Below are 18,938 nucleotides of genomic sequence, written 5' to 3'. Positions count from 1 at the left end.
AGAAAGACAGAGACAGAGAGACAGAGAGAGAAAGAGACAGAGAGACAGACACAGAGAGACAGAGACAGAGAGACAAAGACAGAGAGAGAGAGAAAGAGAGAGAAGGAGAGAGAGAGAGAGAGAGACAGACACAGAGAGAAAGAGACAGAGAGACAAAGACAGACAGAGAGAGAGAGAGAGAGAGATAGGGGGGGGGGAGGAACTTGGCCTCACCTTGGCAGCTTTAGAGAACAGACACCCTGCCTCTTTGTTGAAAGTTTAATGAAGCTTGAAGCAGAACGCTTCCTGTGGAATTATTTTATTTAATTATCTTTATCACTTAAGCCACTTTTAAAATGTATTATTCCTCTAAGTGTATTCATATACAGGATGCTGAATGAATTTAATAAGGCACTAAATGGATTTGCAAGCTTCTACCAAAAAAAAAAAAAGTCGATTTACACAGATGCTTTTGCCAAGTGCAATTTACAAACTTTAACATCTATTCATTTCTTTTTAGTCTTGAAAAATATTCTTTTTTTTTAAATTAAAAAATTGTATTTTCGTAGAAGCATTCAGAATGTCAACAGCTGCATATTTTTCTTTTAAATTACAGAGTGGTATTCAGATAAGAGAACGACAATTATCTTCACATAAGCTGCATCACAGACAACTGGAGATGAAAAAACAAACAAACAAAATACCAACCAAATCAGCAACAACAACAAAAACAAGCTACTGTCCCTATATATAACTAATTTGTGTTGTGCTTTAAAGAACCTGCCTTATATTTCCATGCCAAATTACTACCCCACAGTACCAGGTAAGGTTAGTGGCTACTGAAAATACCACCAGGAGAGGACTGTCTAAAGACACGTTCAGTAGTGTATTAATGATACAAAAACGGACCCTGTACAATTTAAAAACAAATCTTACACAGCCTCACTTTTCAATTTTTTTTAAAGGAGTGAGTTGTATACATGGGGATGTTAAATGCTTTATAGACAAGAAAAATATTGTGTATTCATCATCATCATCGTTGCCATCATCATCATCACCACCACCACCATCGTAACCTTCTTCATCTTCCTCTTTTTTTCTCTTCCTCATCCTATCATCTTCTTCATTATCTACGTTCAGCCTTGACCACCCTGTTTTCACTGTATCGGGTTTTTCTTTAGCTCTGTAGGCAGAAAATCCTTTTCGTATTTCTCCTTCAGCTTGACAGCCTTCTTCTCATAGGGCTGCTTGTCACCCGCTGCAGTGTTGTTCCACAACTCTTCCAGTTTCTTTGCAACATCAGCGATGGATGAGCCAGGATGCTCGCCTTTGATTTCTGGGCAGTACACAGAACAGAACAGGAAGGCAGGAGGCCCCTTAGGTGCACTGGGGTCCTTGAATTTCTTTTTGGTCTCCTCTTTACAGGCAGGGTGAGGTAGCTTTTCAATTCTCTTTCTTAACGGGTCTTGTTGGCCTTTGCCGTGTCTTCAAATTCCTCCTTTTCTATACCAGACATGGTCTTCCATCTCTCTGAGCACTTCTTGGAGAACTGAGAAGCTGACAGAAGCTTTCAGGTGCTTCTTCTCCTGCCCTTCCCAGCAGGTTTGCACAAAGAATGCACATGAGGACACTTCGTCTCTTGGCTTCTTAGGATCTCCTTTGCCCATGTTTAGTTGATCGTCATCCTCAGGGCACAGAGTTGCCCGTGCCCATCCGGCTCTCACTTGCCCAGCTCTGTCTCTATGGAGCTCAGTGTACTGCAGTGGCTGTGAAATTGGAGTCATTGAAAGATATTCTTGAAATAACCATTCCATCACCTTAAAGCAAAGGAGGTATAGCGACAACCTCCCATGACTCTTGGGGTTGATATAGACTGCCAATGAAATAAAGTTTGCATCACGGGAGAAAAGAAATCAACCTTAGCCATTCTTTTCTTAAGTTGATAAAGAGATTAGTGTTTCATGGTGTCCAGTTTGTGCTAAAATATCTGTTTATAAACATATTTAATAAATTCCTTCTGAACAATTTTTCTTTTTCTTTTTTTAATTTCGAGAAATTATACATGAATACTGCATTAACATCATTTCTCCCCCTCCCTCCACAAAATCCTCAAAATCCACACCTCCTCCCAGTCAAGTTCACTATATTGTATTTTTTTTTTTAATAATGAAGTCTGTTCAGTGCTACTTGTATGTGTGAGATTAGAGCTGACTACATGGGTTTAGATGATCTGGGACAGAGGGTTGTCCCCGGAGAAGATGGATTTGCTTTTTCTCAGCAGCCATTGATTACCTGTAGTTCTTTTTCCAGGGGTAAGACCTTGCAACACTTCCTCCATTCATGTTGACATTGCAGCTGGTGTTTTCACTGTGCAAGTCTTGTTTACCTGACCATAGTTTTGATATTTCATATCTAGAAAACATAATTTTCCAGCAGATATTCTGGTCCTCTCACTATTACAATCTTTCCACCCCTCTAGGTTCTGTGATATTCCCTGAGTCGTGGGTGTAGGGGTTGTGTTGTGAATGTATCAGTTGGGGTTGAGCACATTGTGGTCAGTTGATATTTGCATTTTGACAGTTGTGGGTTTCTGTAATGGTCTCCATCTGGTGCAAAAACAAAATGTTTCTGGATGAGTTGTGAGAACACACTTACCTGAAGGTGTAAGGATAAGTGTTTAGAATGTATCTAGGGGTTACACTGGTTCAGGAAAGTAGCTGTAGTAGGTTCTCTTCTATAATCTCACCATCCATGGGTAGTTGGCTAGATTTATGCTACCAGACACGAATTCCCTCCTATTGAGCATGTCTTAAGACCAATTAGACAGCTTCTGGTCTACCACTATTGCACTCTTGGGGATATCTTGTGTGAGGAGCCGCATTTGCCATTAAAAGATGGCGCAGGCTTCTGCTTCCTGGTTCTTCACGGAAGCTTTACTTGAGAATGCGCCTGCGCATGGCGCGAAAACCGAGTATGACAATTGGATGAAAGATTTGAGCCAATGAGGGATATGCATGTCTCCCAAAGCTCTATTTAAGCAGCGGGCTTTCTGAGCTCAGCGTCCTTCTCCTTTTCTCCATCTTGAAGAGCTGTTCAATAAATGCTGTCAGAAGAATCCTGAGTGTGGTGTTCTCCTTATCGGTGAGGCTGTGCACTACAATCTTGTCATTTGGTTATTGTTGTGGTTCAGTCTTCACTTCTGGGCAGGACTATTGCTTGCTACGCTTGCATAGCACCTTTGGATACCTTGAGACATAGTCCTCAGGGAGAAGGTCTCTATGTCAGCTCTAGTTCAACTATTTGACAGACTATGTGCAGAGTTAGATATCTTTGATAGGGAAGTTCTTCAAGCTCTGAGAGACAACCAGTGGCAGCAGGAATGCCTTATTATTATTGTGGCAATGTCTTTGACTCCTTTGATCAAGTGGAGGCACCGCCACATGCTCAGAATTTTTCTTAAGTGCTCAGTGGTTTAGGAGAATGTATTATCACTTCAATTGGCATAACTTCATTCAAGAATGCCCCCTAACTGAATGGGCTTCAATCTAAACAAAGAACTACTTGGAACTTGGGAATGCTGAGGGAAGAAATTGTCTTGCTTAGAAATGAGACCCCACAATTTGTTCTTAAACACTAAATAATCTTTCCTTGAGATTACATTATTTATACATATACACACACCTATATACATATATATTATGAAATTTATATAATATATATTTTATGTATATATGAAAACTGCACATATAAGAAAAAATATGTAAAAGAAATAGAGGCCATGAATTTGAGACAGACAGCAAGAATGGTTGCATAGGAGAGGTTTAAGGGAAAAGAGGGAAGTGGTATAATTACAATATAATTTCAAAAAAACATTACAAAAACAATCTAAACCACAGTAAAACAAACATTAAATTCTGTAGCTCTCTGATAATGTGAGTTCCAATGGGCTTAGGAAGCCTTATTTCTATGATATGTTGTTTGTTATTTGGAATTCTTAGACAGGGCTCCATTTCATTTCTGAAGTTTTCTTAGGAAAGCAGAACCCATTCATGGGGTCTTGAATATCCTGAGATCTTCGGTGTAACTTGGCCTTTATCCTCACTTCACACATCACCTCTGGGGCTGCTTATAGCCTTCATGCACATTGTCTGGTCACTCAGGCTTTCTCTGAAATACGAGTGAAAGGATGTAACATCGGAGCTCTTACATTTTGTATCCCTACAGAAACAGCATCACAGATGATATCTTCTGCTAGCTTGATTAGTAAGCAGACACAATTGGACCATGCCCATATTGTCTTTTGAATATCTGAAGAACTGTGCAGGGTGAATCAGATCCCTATAGAACAACTTCCTAGGCAGCCCCACATGAATTCTATAAAGTCTCTCTTCTCAAGAGAAAGCCTTTCAAATGAGTATAACCTTCTAGACTTTTGAGCCTATAGTGGATATGGTTGGTTAAATTTCCAAGATGCCTTTCAAGGAACATGTTGTCAAGAGTCATTAGAGAAATGATCTTATTCCTTGTATTAGTTGTCTTAATTAGTCAGATTTACCACTGAGGCAGAAATTCATTGAAGAATAATTTATTTTGTCTTCAACTTCAGAAACATGTGAAGAATGGCAGAGCAAAGCAGGTTATATCATGATGGTGAGAAAGGAAAACATGAGGCTGGGAGAGGGGAGAGAAGGGTAGAGGAGGGTAGAGGAGGGGAGAGGAGAGAAGGGGAGGGGAGGGAAGGGGAGGGGAGAGGAGGGGAGGGGAGGGAAAAAGGATTGGAAGCTAGGAACAAAATTAAATCCCCAAAGATCTGCTTCTGGGAACCTGCTTCCTTCAGGTTCTAGAGTTGCCCCAGATATCACCATCATTTGAAGACTAGCACTCAACAATTTATGGGGGCATTTCATGTTCAAGCCTTAGCACAAGTAACAAAAATATAGAATTAATATGAGATATGTTTCTTCAATTTTTGTCTCTTGAATGTTTTCAAAATTGGAGTTTTGAAAAATAACATTTGAAAATATGAAGATTAAAAGTTTTCAGGTTTCCGGTCTGGGCCTGAGCACTGAGCAGATCCTGGCCAGCAGCTCTGCCCCCAGTCTCACAGAACCCAGAGGAATCAGGCCTTCCAGGAGCTCTAACCCAGGCAGTATCTTAGGTAAGGAGACAGCAACACTAGCCCCTAACAGGGAGTAACTGGGACCCAGAAATTCACTCCTGGCCCATAGCACTGGTTCCTTCCTGTCTGTCCCAAGCACTGAACAGATCTTGGGCCCCAGCTCTAATCCCAGTAGTAACACCCACCCCACACAGTTCCGAAACAACCAAGATAATAGAAAGACAGGCTCCAGTCAGAGACAGGGCAGGTAGCACTAAGGAGATCCAGATGGCAAAAGGCAAGCCCAAGAACATAAGCATCAGCAACCCAGGGTACTTGGCATCATTAGAACTAGCTCTCCCACACTAGAAAGTCCTGAATTCCCCATATCACTAGAAAAGCAAGATTCAGATTTAAAATCACTTCTAGTGATGATGATAGAAGACTTTAAGAAGGACATAAATAACACTCTCAGAGATTTTGAGAAAAACACAGGTAAACAGGTAGAAGCCCTTAAAGAGGAAACACAAAAATCCCTTAAAGAATTACAAGAAAACACAACCAAACAGGTGAAGGAATTGAACAAAACCATCCAGGACATAAAAATGGAAGTACAAACAATAAAGGAATCACAAAGGGAGACTACCCTGGAGATAGAAAACCTAGTAAAAAAATCTAGAGTCATAGATGCAAGCATCACCAACAGAATACAAGAGATAGAGGAGAGAATCTCAGGTGCAGAAGATGCCATAGAAAATATTGACACAACTGTCAAAGAAAATGCAAAATGCAAAAAGTTCTTAACACAAAAAAACCCCAGGAAATCCAGGACACAATGAGAAGACCAAACCAAGGATAATAGGTATAGAAGAGAGTGAAGATTCCAAAATTAAAGGGTCAATAAATATCTTCAACACAATTATAGAAAAAGACTTCCCTAACCTAAAGAATGAGATGCCTATAAACATCCAAGAAGCCTGTAGAATGCCAAATAGACTAGACCAGAAAAGAAATACCTCCCCTCACATAATAATCAAAATACCAAATGCACAAAACAAAGAAAGAATATTAAATGCAGTAAGGAAAAAAGCCAAGTAACATATAAAGGAAGACCTATCAGAATTATGCCAGACTTCTCACCAGATACTATAAAAGCGAGAAGATCCTGGACAGATGTCATACAGACCTTAAGAGAACACAAATGCCAGCCCTGGCTACTTTACCCAGCAAAACTCTCAATTATCATAGATGGAGAAACCAAGATATTCCATGACAAAACCAAATTTACACAATATCTTTCCACAAACTCAGCATTACAAAGGATAATAGTGGGAAAGCTCCAATACAAGGAGGGAAATTGTACTCTAGAAAGAGCAAGAAAGTAATCCTCTTCCAACAAATCCAAAAGAAGATAGCCACACAAAGATAATTCCACCTCTAATAACAAAAATAACAGGAAGCAACAATGTTCCTTAATATCTCTTAACATCAATGGACTCAATTCCCCAATTAAAAGACATAGGCTAATGGACTGGATATGTAAACAGGACCTAGCATTTTGCTCCATGCAGGAAACCCACCTCAGTGACAAAGACAGACTCTACCTTAGAGTAAAAGGCTGGAAAACAATTTTTCAAGAAAGTGGTCCTAAGAAACAAGCTGCAGTAGCCATTCTAAAACCTCCAGCCTGAGAACACAAAGGGAGGGACTCATGGCTCCACCTGTATAGGTAGTTGAGGGTGGCCTTGTCAGGCATCAGTGGAAGTGGAGGGCCTTGATGCCTGAAAGTTTGGATTCCTTAGCATTGGGGAATTCGAGAGCAGGGAGGCGGGAATGGGAGGATGGTGGGAACACACCCTCATAGAAACTCCCAGAAGTATATGGATTAGACCTGAAAGAGGCAGGCCACCAGAAGACTAGATTCCAGAATTTAAACAAAAAGTTATCTTGATACTAAAGTTTGTTTTGAGAATTGTATATTGCAAAATACACAGCCTCAGTGTATCTACTCATCAAACATCAAGCTGAGCAGACTTGCTTGAACCTCTGATGTCCTGGAATTCCAGTTGGATGCCGTGAAGACACAGACGTCAGAGGCTTATCAATTTACTCTTCTCCCCACCCCTCTCCTAATATATCAATGCCCATAATAAACTTGAAGAAGTTAATGAAGAGTCGGCGCCCCTATTCCCTGGGCTTGGGGACTGAGGTGGTTAATATTGGGCTGTATTTCTAGGGAAAAGTAGTGGTTTTGTTGGAACAGGGAGGAATAGCTAGGGTATATTGCATAGCCACAACCTATTGGTAAAAATCTGTATAATTGTTATTAAGATGAAGTTATAATTTCTTAAATGGTACAAAATTTACTTTGCTTTCAAATATAAGGTTTTCATTGGTACGAGTTTCTTATTGATATAAAAGTGAGATGAATATTGTTACTCCCATAGTCATTGTGCCTATATAACACATTTAGGAATACAAGGCTTAAACCCAGTCTTTCTTTAACTTTTTAACTGATTTGAGATGGTTAGCCTGTGAGTTAAGGGCCTATAGCAAATTCATGGCTCTGTGTTTATTGATAGGGTGTTTTCTATATTTTATTTAGAAATAGCAGAGAGGAGTGAGTGAACAGACAACAGTCCAGATTGCCTTACATGGATAGTTGGTTTTCAAAATGTCAGAAGTCCAGAGAATTGACTTTACAAACATTTCTGTATTAATGTTCATTTTGATTAGAGACCTGTCTGTTCCTGACAGCTTCCTGTCTTAGATTCTAAGAAGAATCTGAGCATCTTTGGAGTTACTCCAGTTGTGGTGATACAGCCACTAGGCAAGAATTGCCTTTTTTTTTTTTTTTATCTTCAGACAATTACTGTTCAGAAAAGGACACAGTTGCAGAATAGTCGACTGATTATATCTGCCAATACAGAGTAATCAGCCCTTAATAATTCTGCAGCACTCAGTCTGTCAGATGATCATGGGCCAGAAGGCTGAAGATCGAATGCTCCAACGTTTTGTAGTACAGGGAGTGTCCAGGTGTTCAGCGGTCTCTATAAATTGGCTAAGTTTTAGAAGCTATACTTAGTGCTTCCCATAATTTCAGGTAATTCAGTCATTCTGGATTTTTGATGGGGTTGAAGACTTATAGTCTCATAGCCAATCCCATCTATATACTTTGAGAGACAAGATTTAAGAGGATGGTTTTCAGCTGACATTCATTCTAAAGCCAAGAAAAAAAGCCAGGTTCAAAACTAAGTCTTTTAATTAGGAGAGATGACAGAGGTTCTGGTTAGTCAACAATATGATGGACTGGTTATTAGGTCTATCTTGTACCTTACTGGTACAAATTGATATAGTTATGCTCTAACTGTATTTTGAGAGAAAAGTTTTATTTTATCAGGAAGGGTGATATGTAGGAGGAGCTAATGTGGGAGGAGTAAGGAGAGAAAGAGGAAGAGTAAGGAGAGGAGGAGGAGCTAAAAGATGGGAGAGAGAGAGAGAGAGAGAGAGAGAGAGAGAGAGAGAGAGAGAGAATGAGAGAGGGTGGGGGGGGGACATGGAGGCAGATGTTCGAGTGTCTCTGCCAGTCAAAGATAGTTGGTATATCTAGGTTGGGTATTGGGTTACACTTCTGATTGTATGGGCTTCTTGTTTTTGAGCATTACCAAACTTATAAAGCCTTTGATTAACATTTAAAAAACATTTACTAATAAAAAAATAAAGATGTACTTAAAAAAGAGTTTTCAGAAGTCACTAAATAATATTAGCTTATGTTCATAAAGTTACATGAAATATAGAATTTTCAAACCTCTTACAGTCAAGTAAGAGTCTAAATTAAAAGATAGTATCTTCAAGTCACAAAACAATGACATTTCTTTCAAAAGATCAAGAGTTAAACTATATCGGACTTTGCAGCAGAAATAATAAAAACTGAGAGCCATTTAATTGCCTTTTGGAAGACAAAATACTTTTATCAGCCTACAATTTTGTGTGTAAGCAGAGAGAATAAGGTGAAATAATCTAAGGTAAATAAGAGTTAGAATTTACTGTCAGCATGTTTTATTTCTGTGTTGAATATTTGGTATATGCAAAGAATCATACAAAACATAATTTGTGAATTCCTTTTCTAACTTCCCATGAGAAATCAGTCAAGTGGTATGAATTATCTTTATACTGATAAGCAAAGTATGGCTAAACTAAAAAACGAAGTTCTCACAATCTGTCCTTCAAGTCCCCATTTTTAATAATGTCAGTATCGTTGTGTCTAGAATATGAGTCACAGAAATGGTAAAAATATATTTCTTAGGTCTTTGAATGACATGATTATCTCAGAACTTCCGCATGTTGTCTTAAAGGTTTTGTTGTAACTTAGTCAGAAGTTAGAGAACAAACTTCTCTACCATAGATATAGTGGGTACACTATATCTAGTCTCTCTGGTCCCTTGTTCTGCTACCATAGTTTAAAAATCTAAATGAGACAGAGGCTTTGTTGTGTTGTATATTTATGAGCATAATTGTTCCAGGCCAAATGATTATGTTCCTTTTTCTTAAGAAGTACATGATATAGTATGCACTGTATTAGTTGCTTGCTTATCACCATGAGAAGTTATCCTGTCAAAAGTCAGTTAAGGAAAGTTTATGTTGACTTAAATTTCCAAGGTTCAGTCCATCGGGATGGGAGGCCATGGTGTCTGGCACTTGAGGCAGCTGGTCACATTGCATTTGAAACCAGGAAGCAGGGGATGAGGAGCACTACTACCTGGCTCACTTTCTTCTTTTGTCTTGCCTTCTTAGGCTTGTCTCTAAGTGATTGAAGCTCCTGTGAGGTTAACAATCAGTACTGACTAGGAGACCGTATATATACTAATATGAATTGGTACAATACTGACATGTATTATATCAGTAACTATATTAATAAGTTTCAAAATTGGGCATCCATCATATTTGAAGCATCATCTTTGGAGTCTTATGTACGTCATCTCATTGAAACATCTCAAGATACAACAAAATGGGTATGGTTGTAACATTTGATCTATAAATAAGATTCAGATGGGGAGAAATTATATTCTCTTCAGTTCTCTTGTTATCTCCAAATTATAAACCACTAGTATAAAAAACAGTTTACAACCTACAGCTACTTAACATATATGTACTATGCACACACACATATATATGTACACACACACATCCCCCTTCAAAAAATGCACCTAGCAACTTCAAAACCCCTCTGCTATCGTATGTATCAGGCATTACATACTTTTTTTGAACAATGGTTTAAGTTTTTCCACTGATGGCTTAGACAATGTCTATTCAAGTATGTTCCCTATATATCTGGGTATGAAAAATAAAAGGACCAGTGTGGCCTGAACTTGTTGTAGGTGTGTGTGCCATAAAACAAAACTGTCTCCTCTAGTTTTTTAAGGCAGGATTTCTTTGCATAGCCTTGGCTGTTCTGGAGCTCACTCTGTAGACCAGTCTGGCCTTAAATTCATAGGGATCCACCTGCCTTTGATAGATGTTAAATAAATATAAGGACTTCTTCATTGAAGAATAATTAAACTACATTTTAAGCCTGCTCATATCTTAATACCCACAGTACCTAACAATGGGCTTGTCCTTGAGATTATGTTCATAGTTCAGTTTATCAACTCTGCTGCTGGTGTTGTTTCCTGCACACTTGTCTACGACACAGCTAGAAGAGTTAGCCTGTTGCATGAGCAGATCTGGGAGACAGCATGGGGGAACTAGTGACAACATTCAGTGTGAAGACTATGGGATTAGGTGTTCTAAAATCTGACATTCTGTCTTGATGAAGTTCTTCAGTTCTAGTAGTTGAAAATACCCAGTCCTTTCTGTATCTGCAGAATGAAAGGACAGGATCTGTACTGCTTATTTTTCCAGAGTGTCATGACAAAGGAAGTCCTACATGTGAGCTGAATGTGATGGCACATGCCTTCAATCTTAATATCCAAGGAGATGGGGTAGGAGAGTCATGCGTTCAAGGCCAGTCTAGACTTCATAATGGGATCCTGTCTCAAACAAACAAACAAACAAACAAACAAACAAACAAGTAATGAAATCTACATGTGATATAGCTTTGACAAATAGATAGATACAGAGAATGCCTGATATATAGCAGAAAGGCATTCCTGAAAACAGAAGTGCCTGTGCCAGATGGTGGAGAATCTTGAGTAGCAGCCTTGTGCGGAGGTAGAAGAGTGAAGAGGACACTGAATTCATGGCCAGGCACCATTGCTATTTGCCTGCAGCTGTGCCACAAAAGAACATAGCTATAAAGTCCAACTTGGAAGACAACCGTCTTGGTTAAGAATGGGAACATAAAGTTTGATGCCTCTTAGTCCTGCCATAAAGAGGTGAAGCTGGGCCTCCTGGAAAGTCGGGGAATAATCTAACATGTGAGCTCTGCATAGGGTTCTCTATGGTTTGTTATGAATGTGTCTGTATCACAAATGGTCATGTGCTAGAAGTTTTTGCCAGAGTGTGGCAGTGCTAAGATCCTGGAAGCTTTAAAAGATGGAGCCTCATGGAAGGCAATAAGCACCTGGTTACTAGGAGGAAGCTCATGCTGGCACTGAGGAGTGACTGAGCTTCCTTGAGGAAGAGCTGTGTGATTTGAGGCCATCCTACCAGGACACTGGTGTTCCCATGATGTGCAGACATTTCAACCAGAGGGGTCTTGAGTCAAATAAGTCTCATTACTTTATAAAGTATCCAGTGGCTGTATATCCCTGTGTTCAAGCCCCAGAACAACAACAACAAAAATAGTGATGGGTGTGAAAGGCTATTTTCTCCCTTGCACAACACTGTGGGGTAGTGTGTCCTGAGGACCATCAGCTACTAGCTTCAGGACATTGCTATGATGGAGATTCATTACTTTTTTAAAAACACTATCTATGTATCAATTTTTAAAAGAAGACATCATGGATTACATGTAATCACTAGTATAAAATTTCTAGTAATATGTGTTCTAGGATCCTATGTAGTATGATAAAATGCCCCAACAACCAGCAACTTAGGGGAGAAAAGGTTTATTTTAGCTCACAATCCCAGATCACACTCAATCACTGCAGGGAATTCACAGCATTGGGAGCTTATGACAACTGGTCATACCACAGCCATGGTTAAGAGTGGAGAGAAATTAATACTTGCTGGCTAGCTTGTTTATTTATATTAAGCTTAATTTCTACACTCTTATACGGTTCAAAATCTTCTGCCCAGGGAATGGTGCTGCCCACAGTGAGCTCAATCCTTACCATCTCAGTGAAGATAATCCCCATGAACACACCCAGAGGCCAATCCAAAGTGGAAAAATTGAGGGTCTCTTCCTGGGTGACTCTAGGTTGTATTAATCCAACACCTAAAGCCAACCGTCACAATATTCCTTCTTTTTAGTATTTTTTATGTTTATTTTTTAATTTTTATATGCATTGGTATTTTGCTCTGTGTGAGGATGTCAGATCCCCTGGAACAGGAGTTATAGGCAGGTGTGAGCTGCCATGTGGGTTCTGGCAATTGAACCTGGGTTCTTGGGAAGAGCAGCCTGTACTCTTAACCACTGAGTCATCTCTCAAGCACACCCTGCCCCCAGAATATGCTTTTTGCATCAAGTAAAATTACATTTCCCATTAGTTAGGGGTTTGGATTTGAAGCTGCACTCTAATACTCTTTGTAGTTGTCACATTTCTCCGTCTGGATTTGTGGAAGAAGGACCTTGTTTCAAGTAGTCACAGTACAGCTGGTGTAAATTAGCTATTTTGACATAGGAAAACCACTTTGTGTCAGTAATTTTCTCATTCTCATTACCACAGTTAAACATCACCACAGTAAAGTCAAGTCCAACCTGAATCTGACCCATTAGTATCTACTTGCCCTGTATTTTCCTTAGAAAGTCTTCCTAGAGGGAACCCTTACAATATGGCAATAAAGTTGGGCTTTTGTACCACTTACTTTGAGCATTTAAATGATCGACATTCAAAAGGGTATTCAGCATCTATTCTTATTCTATATTGAGCTGGCTTGCAAACAAGGAATAGACTGAGCCTTCTACAGGAAGTCTTGCTTCCATTTTTAAAAATACTTTTATCATTGTTCCAATGATTCACATTTTCCACTTACTACAGAGCATACTGACACTCTGACTCTGGAGACGGCAGTTAAGGTAGCAATTCTGCCTCCTGTACAACCATCAGCTGCTACTGTCATTCCTACTATGTTTCTCTGGGGCCAGACTTACCTCGGAGCCAATATATCTGTGACATGGTTTTCCTTCAGTCGGTGACATCCAACAGTTGGGAGCTCGAATCGACATCCGAAAAGAGGGCTTTCCTGCCAACCCGACTTTCTCTCTAGGGCTCTCTCCAACACACACACTTTGCATCAAGCCTGTAAAATGTTTTTCCTCTTCGGGCCTCTTACCTGAAGTCATTACATCAACACTCACTTATTTTTTTTTTTTTCTTACTTATTTTGTAGGCTGCTCAGAGGAGTGAGAACCTAATTATAATCAGGTCAACCGCCTCACTGTGCTCAGAGCATTCTGCTGGATGATACTTAGGAATCAAAGCCTGCTTAGAACTCCAGGTCAAGTGAGCCAGTGAAATCTTTCCAGTTCATGTTAACATTTAAACAAAATCATACTTGGTTGTCAAATATGTCTTTCCCCATTTCTCATTCTATTATTCCTGAGAAAGGTAAGCACAGGCAGAACTATAAAAACTCCCAGACCAACAGGTAATTAAGAGGACTGGTAGGTTGGGGCACTGAGGGTCTGAATTCATCTAGCCACACCTTGACTTCTGTGCTCCAGTTTAACTTTAAGTAACAATGATAGAAACAGACTTCTCCTTGTGGAGATTTATATGAAATGGTGTTCAGGCTTCATTGCTCACTGATCTCTGCCTCCACCACTGATCTTATCATTTCAGTTGACCTTAGCTCTTGCTTATCTTCTGGGTTTATTTTATTTTCTATGAGCATGTATTCATTGCATTTGGTAGTGGATTAATTTTTTCATACAAGTATATAATGTGCTCTGGGCTTCCTCTCCACCCTCCCCTTGTCATTTCTTTCTTCCCATTAACCCATCAGTCCTCTTTGATCCCAAACAATTTCTCTTTGTTACATATATAGCGACATGACTTTATGCATCTACATTGTTAGGATCCATGAATCGATGAAGAATGATGCCCCAGGCTCAAATAGAATGCAAAAGCAAAGAGTATTTATTGAGCAAATTCCTGCGTACAGGGGCCCAATTCCATCAGGATGGAAGGACCCCAGATGAATTCACAGATTCAGTTTTAAAGTCAAAAAGAGGAACATTAGGGAGGGTCAGGTGATCTATATCTTGATTTGTGGGTTTTATTTCTGGGGTTCTGGGTGATGATATGTTTGGTTGGGGTCTTGCTTTAAGCATACCTGACAACTCTTCTTGCTTCCTGGCAAGGAAGGATGGCTTTCAATCTCTTGGCCGCCAGCTTGGCTAACTGTCTTTTTGCAAGCTGGGGACGGGTACCTTTTTACATAAACCTGTAGTTAGAGTAACTGTCCAGTTCTGGGAAGTAGAATCTCAGGCCTGGTCTCCTGAACTGCTAATTTACAGCCTGTCATGAAGGCAGCCTGGTTCAGGACAACTCACTCCTTTCAACGTAAACTCTTAACTCTTAGAACCACAAATGAGAGAAAACGTTTGATGCCTTTTTTCTTTTTCTTTCTTTCTTTCTTTTTTTTTTTGAGATGAAGTTAATCTACTTGTGTGATTAACTGCAGTGGTATCTACAAAATGTCAGTACTTTAATCTTTACAGCTGAAAAACAAGTCCGTGGCATACATGTAACTTTCCATACCAATTTCTGTTAGTAGCTGCCTAGGTTGGGTCCATGATTTGGCTATATTGATTAGAGGCGAAATAAATGCTGATGTACAAATATCTCTGTAATATGTTGGCTTGAAGATTTTAGGACAAATACCCCTAGATAGTAGCTGGGCCATCTGGTAGATCTATTTTTAGTTTCTGAATAACCTGTATATTGATTTCCCTAGTGGCAGCATTACTTGTCTTTTTTAGCAGTACATGGGGCTCTTTTTTGTCTACCACTGCATTGACATGCGTTATTCATCTTCTTGGTGAGTGCCATTCTGACTGCATAAGAAAGAATCTCAATGTAGTTTTAACTTGCATCCCACTGAAGGCCAATGATATTGATCATTTTTTCCATTTTGACTATGTGTATTTTACCTTTTGAGGACTGTGCATTCTTTAGCATATTTATTGATTGGGATATTTGAATTGTTGAGTCTTTAGATGTTATAGATAATATAATACCTTATGTCAGACGTATATCTATCAAAAATTGTGTAGACCGTCTTTTCATTTGACTATTTTCTTAGCACAAGTTTTGTTTTTTTTTTTTTGAATTCCATAAAATATTTTTTGTAAATTGCTAGCATTATTTCTGGAGTAACAAGCGTCCTATTGGAAAAATCTTTCTCATTGTATTAATTTTGAATTTTTTCCTCATCCTACTATTTCTACTTAGAGTTTTAGCATTTTAGGTTTTAAAATCCTTAATTTATTTGGAGTTGATTTCTGTGTGAAGTGAGAGATAGCAGTCTTGTTGTATTATTTTACATGTAGTTATCAAATTTCCTCAATAGCACTGTTAAGAGACACTGTGCTTTCTATAATGCATACTTTTAGCCTCTTTGTTAAAAATCAGGAAGTTGTAGCTGCATGGGTGTATGTCTGGAATCCCTTAGTCTATTCTGTAGATTACAACTCTGTAATATAAATAGAAACGAGGTGGATGTTACAACAAACAGAATAGATGACAGGTTTGGTAGAAAGGAATCTGAGCCCACTAATCCTTCAGAATGAGCTTTATTAGGAGAGAGAGCCTCAGGGCCATGGACCATGATTGGGCCTTGAGGTGGGAGAGCATTAGGAGAGCTAGTACATCACATCAGGGGTAAGGTCTTAAAGGGAAAGGAGGCTGTCCTTGAAAACCTGGAGAAGAGCTTTATTTCAAGAGATAACTTGACTAGGAAAGGGTGTCACCATAAATAACATGACCAGAGAGTCTGAAGAAGAAATACCCTGAACTAAAGGCATGTCTGACTTAAAAGTTTAGGGGAGCTGGTGGGAAATTTCACATGGCATGATTTAGTCAAACATAACCTATATAATGAGCAAGATACCGGGTAGTGTCATAATTTGATCTTGTAACTTCAAGGAGGAGGGACTACAAAGCCATAATACAGCACAGCTTCTTAACCCCATGGCAAAGAAAGGTGCTCTTTCTGGCAAGGGGGTTTCCAGGGGATAGAGGTCAATTTCTGGGGTAGATACTCCCACGGGTCTTTGATCTTGTGGTATGTTGATACTACCAGCATTGGTTTTTGTCTTTGAGAAAATATTTCCAAATCCTATCTGCTATAGTTCTGATATCTAGACTAAACTGCAACAATATAAAACAACAATAAACAACTTAATTGTTAGTGGGTGGAAGGCTTAGATAGGCATTTTCCCATAAAGAACATGTAAGGACACGGAAACACAGTCAATATCTTTAGCCATTGAGGAAACAGCATTTTTATTTTCCTCAACCTTGCTTTCGGTTTCTGAGGTGTTTCATGCTTTTATATGAATTTAGTATTTACCCTATTTCTGTGAAGAATAACACTGAATAATTTTTATGGAGAATACACTGAGTCTCTAGATTGCTTTTGGTGAATGCCATTTTAATTCCTTTAATTTATGTATGTGCAATGTATTATCATTTTCTAGAATCTTCTCCAGTTCCGTGTGTTTGTGTGTTTGTGTGTGTGTATCTGTGTGTGTATGTGTGTGTGTATGTGTGTGTGTGTGTGTTAAAGTCGTCAGAATAGAAGTCATTCAGTTACTCCGTTAAATGTATTTCAAATATTTTATAATTAATTAAGTTTAAAGCCATTGTCAATGTAAATGGAGTTGCTTTCTTTATTTTTTCTCAGATTTTTTTATTGGTTATTGTATTTATCTACATTTCAAATGTTATTCCCCATCCCGGTTTCTATTAGTATGTTGTAAAACTACTGAGGTTTTAATAGTAATTTTATAACCTGACATTTTGCTAAGACTGTTAGTACCTCTGCCTTTCTGTTTTTTCTCTTCTTTTTGTTTTTGGAAGAGAAACATACTCCCCATTTTAAGTCTCCCACTGTGGTAGTGTTTGCTAGTGAGGGCTGATTTGACAGGGCTCAGGTTTATTCAATCCTTTAATTCCTCAAGCCTGGTCTCTGGAGCAGCACATCAGGATCATCGGGAACTTCTCAGAAAAGCAAAACCTTCCCACCTCCCCAGCCAGCTCAGAGCTATGTGCTCTGAGGGATGTGCTGCAGTCAGTGTGGTGTGCTGCAGAGTCCTCCAGGGGTTCTAAGGAATGTCCTGGTCTCAGGGACACAGTATTGGATGCATCTCTGGGGGTTCACAAAGGGGCCTGTGATGTGACAACATAGGTCTGCAGTCATTATGTGTGGAAAATTTGCTGTAATAACACTGACAAAGCACTGCGCTGGTTCCAGGGATTAATATTTGCAATTATATGAGAACCTGGGATTAATTTGGGGGATGAATATTACCTGGGATGGAAAGTTATGCATTTAAGAAAATAAGATTTGCTAGTGGAATTAAGAGCGCAAACAAGGGAAATGTTCGCTTCTTTGTGAGTCTAAATTTACATCCCAACAATGAACATAATAACCTGAACTTAGAGAAGGCCAAGTTAACTAGAAATGACAGACCTTTGAACCTAGTGGAATCTAGCATTTATTTATTTATTTATTTATTTATTTATTTATTTATTTATTATCCTTTGCAGACCAGAAGGGGGGCAAAGACTGAACAGTAAAAAATAAAAGTAATAATAATAATAATAATAATAATAATAATAATAATAAAAGAGTCCAGTCTCCAGTGCTGCTATTGTTCTTGTTATCTGACCTTTAAAAACCCTTAGCTCAACTCTTAAGAGTGTGCTTTTCTTTCTAGCATGGCTGTGGTGTGCCAGCCTCTCAGCTACTTGACAACAGCGCACCTCAAACAGACTGAAATACCAACAGTTTGCTTTTCTGAACGTCAGATTAACTACATCAGAGCCACTAGCAAAAGCATCTTAACCTAACTTCACTAACAGTTTATTTTTCCAAATTCTTTCTAAGGTGATGGTCATAGCTGGCAATCTACACTTCTAAGTTTTTTTCCTAGGGCACTGATCGAATCATTAATCTGCTCCAGCAGCAGTGCCTGAGAAAGATTAAGCATTATTATTGCGAGTGCCAGTGATACTGCCCAGTGAGGGGTTGGAAGCCCCCTTAGAGTTTTTATACAATTCTTAGATTAAGAGGGATGTGGAGGCAACAAACAGACCAAAATTCCACAACAGCATGAAGTCCTCAGGACACTGGGCCTCGCCTCTCCTAGACACACCCATTGCAGTTGTGCTAACAGGTGGGCCATATTCTGTGAGTTCTAAAGCTGTTCCTCCTGCATGGCCCTCGAAACCGCTCCTGCCATGAATGCCTTCCCAGCACGCAGCAACCTGGGTTCAGGTTTCCCGCAGAAACCTGCCTACCTAGCTTTAAATGAATGCATCATGTTTTCAAGTAAAAGGGAGATGCAAAGAAGAAAGAAGAACTGGAGATGGAGCTGATGGTGCCTCTTGCTTGTAAATAAGGAAGGTGGGAAGATGGAAAATAAGACAGACAAAGCAGGAGAAATAGAATGCTGCTCTGTATATTTGCATTTTTTCAAATTTGCCAGTGCAGTGATACTGCAATCTTGGGGGTATCCTTGACAATAGTG

This window comes from Arvicanthis niloticus, chromosome 4, assembly GCF_011762505.2.
Source record: "Arvicanthis niloticus isolate mArvNil1 chromosome 4, mArvNil1.pat.X, whole genome shotgun sequence".
NCBI classification, from domain to species: Eukaryota; Metazoa; Chordata; class Mammalia; order Rodentia; family Muridae; genus Arvicanthis; species Arvicanthis niloticus.
Note: the sequence above shows the minus strand (reverse complement) of the source record.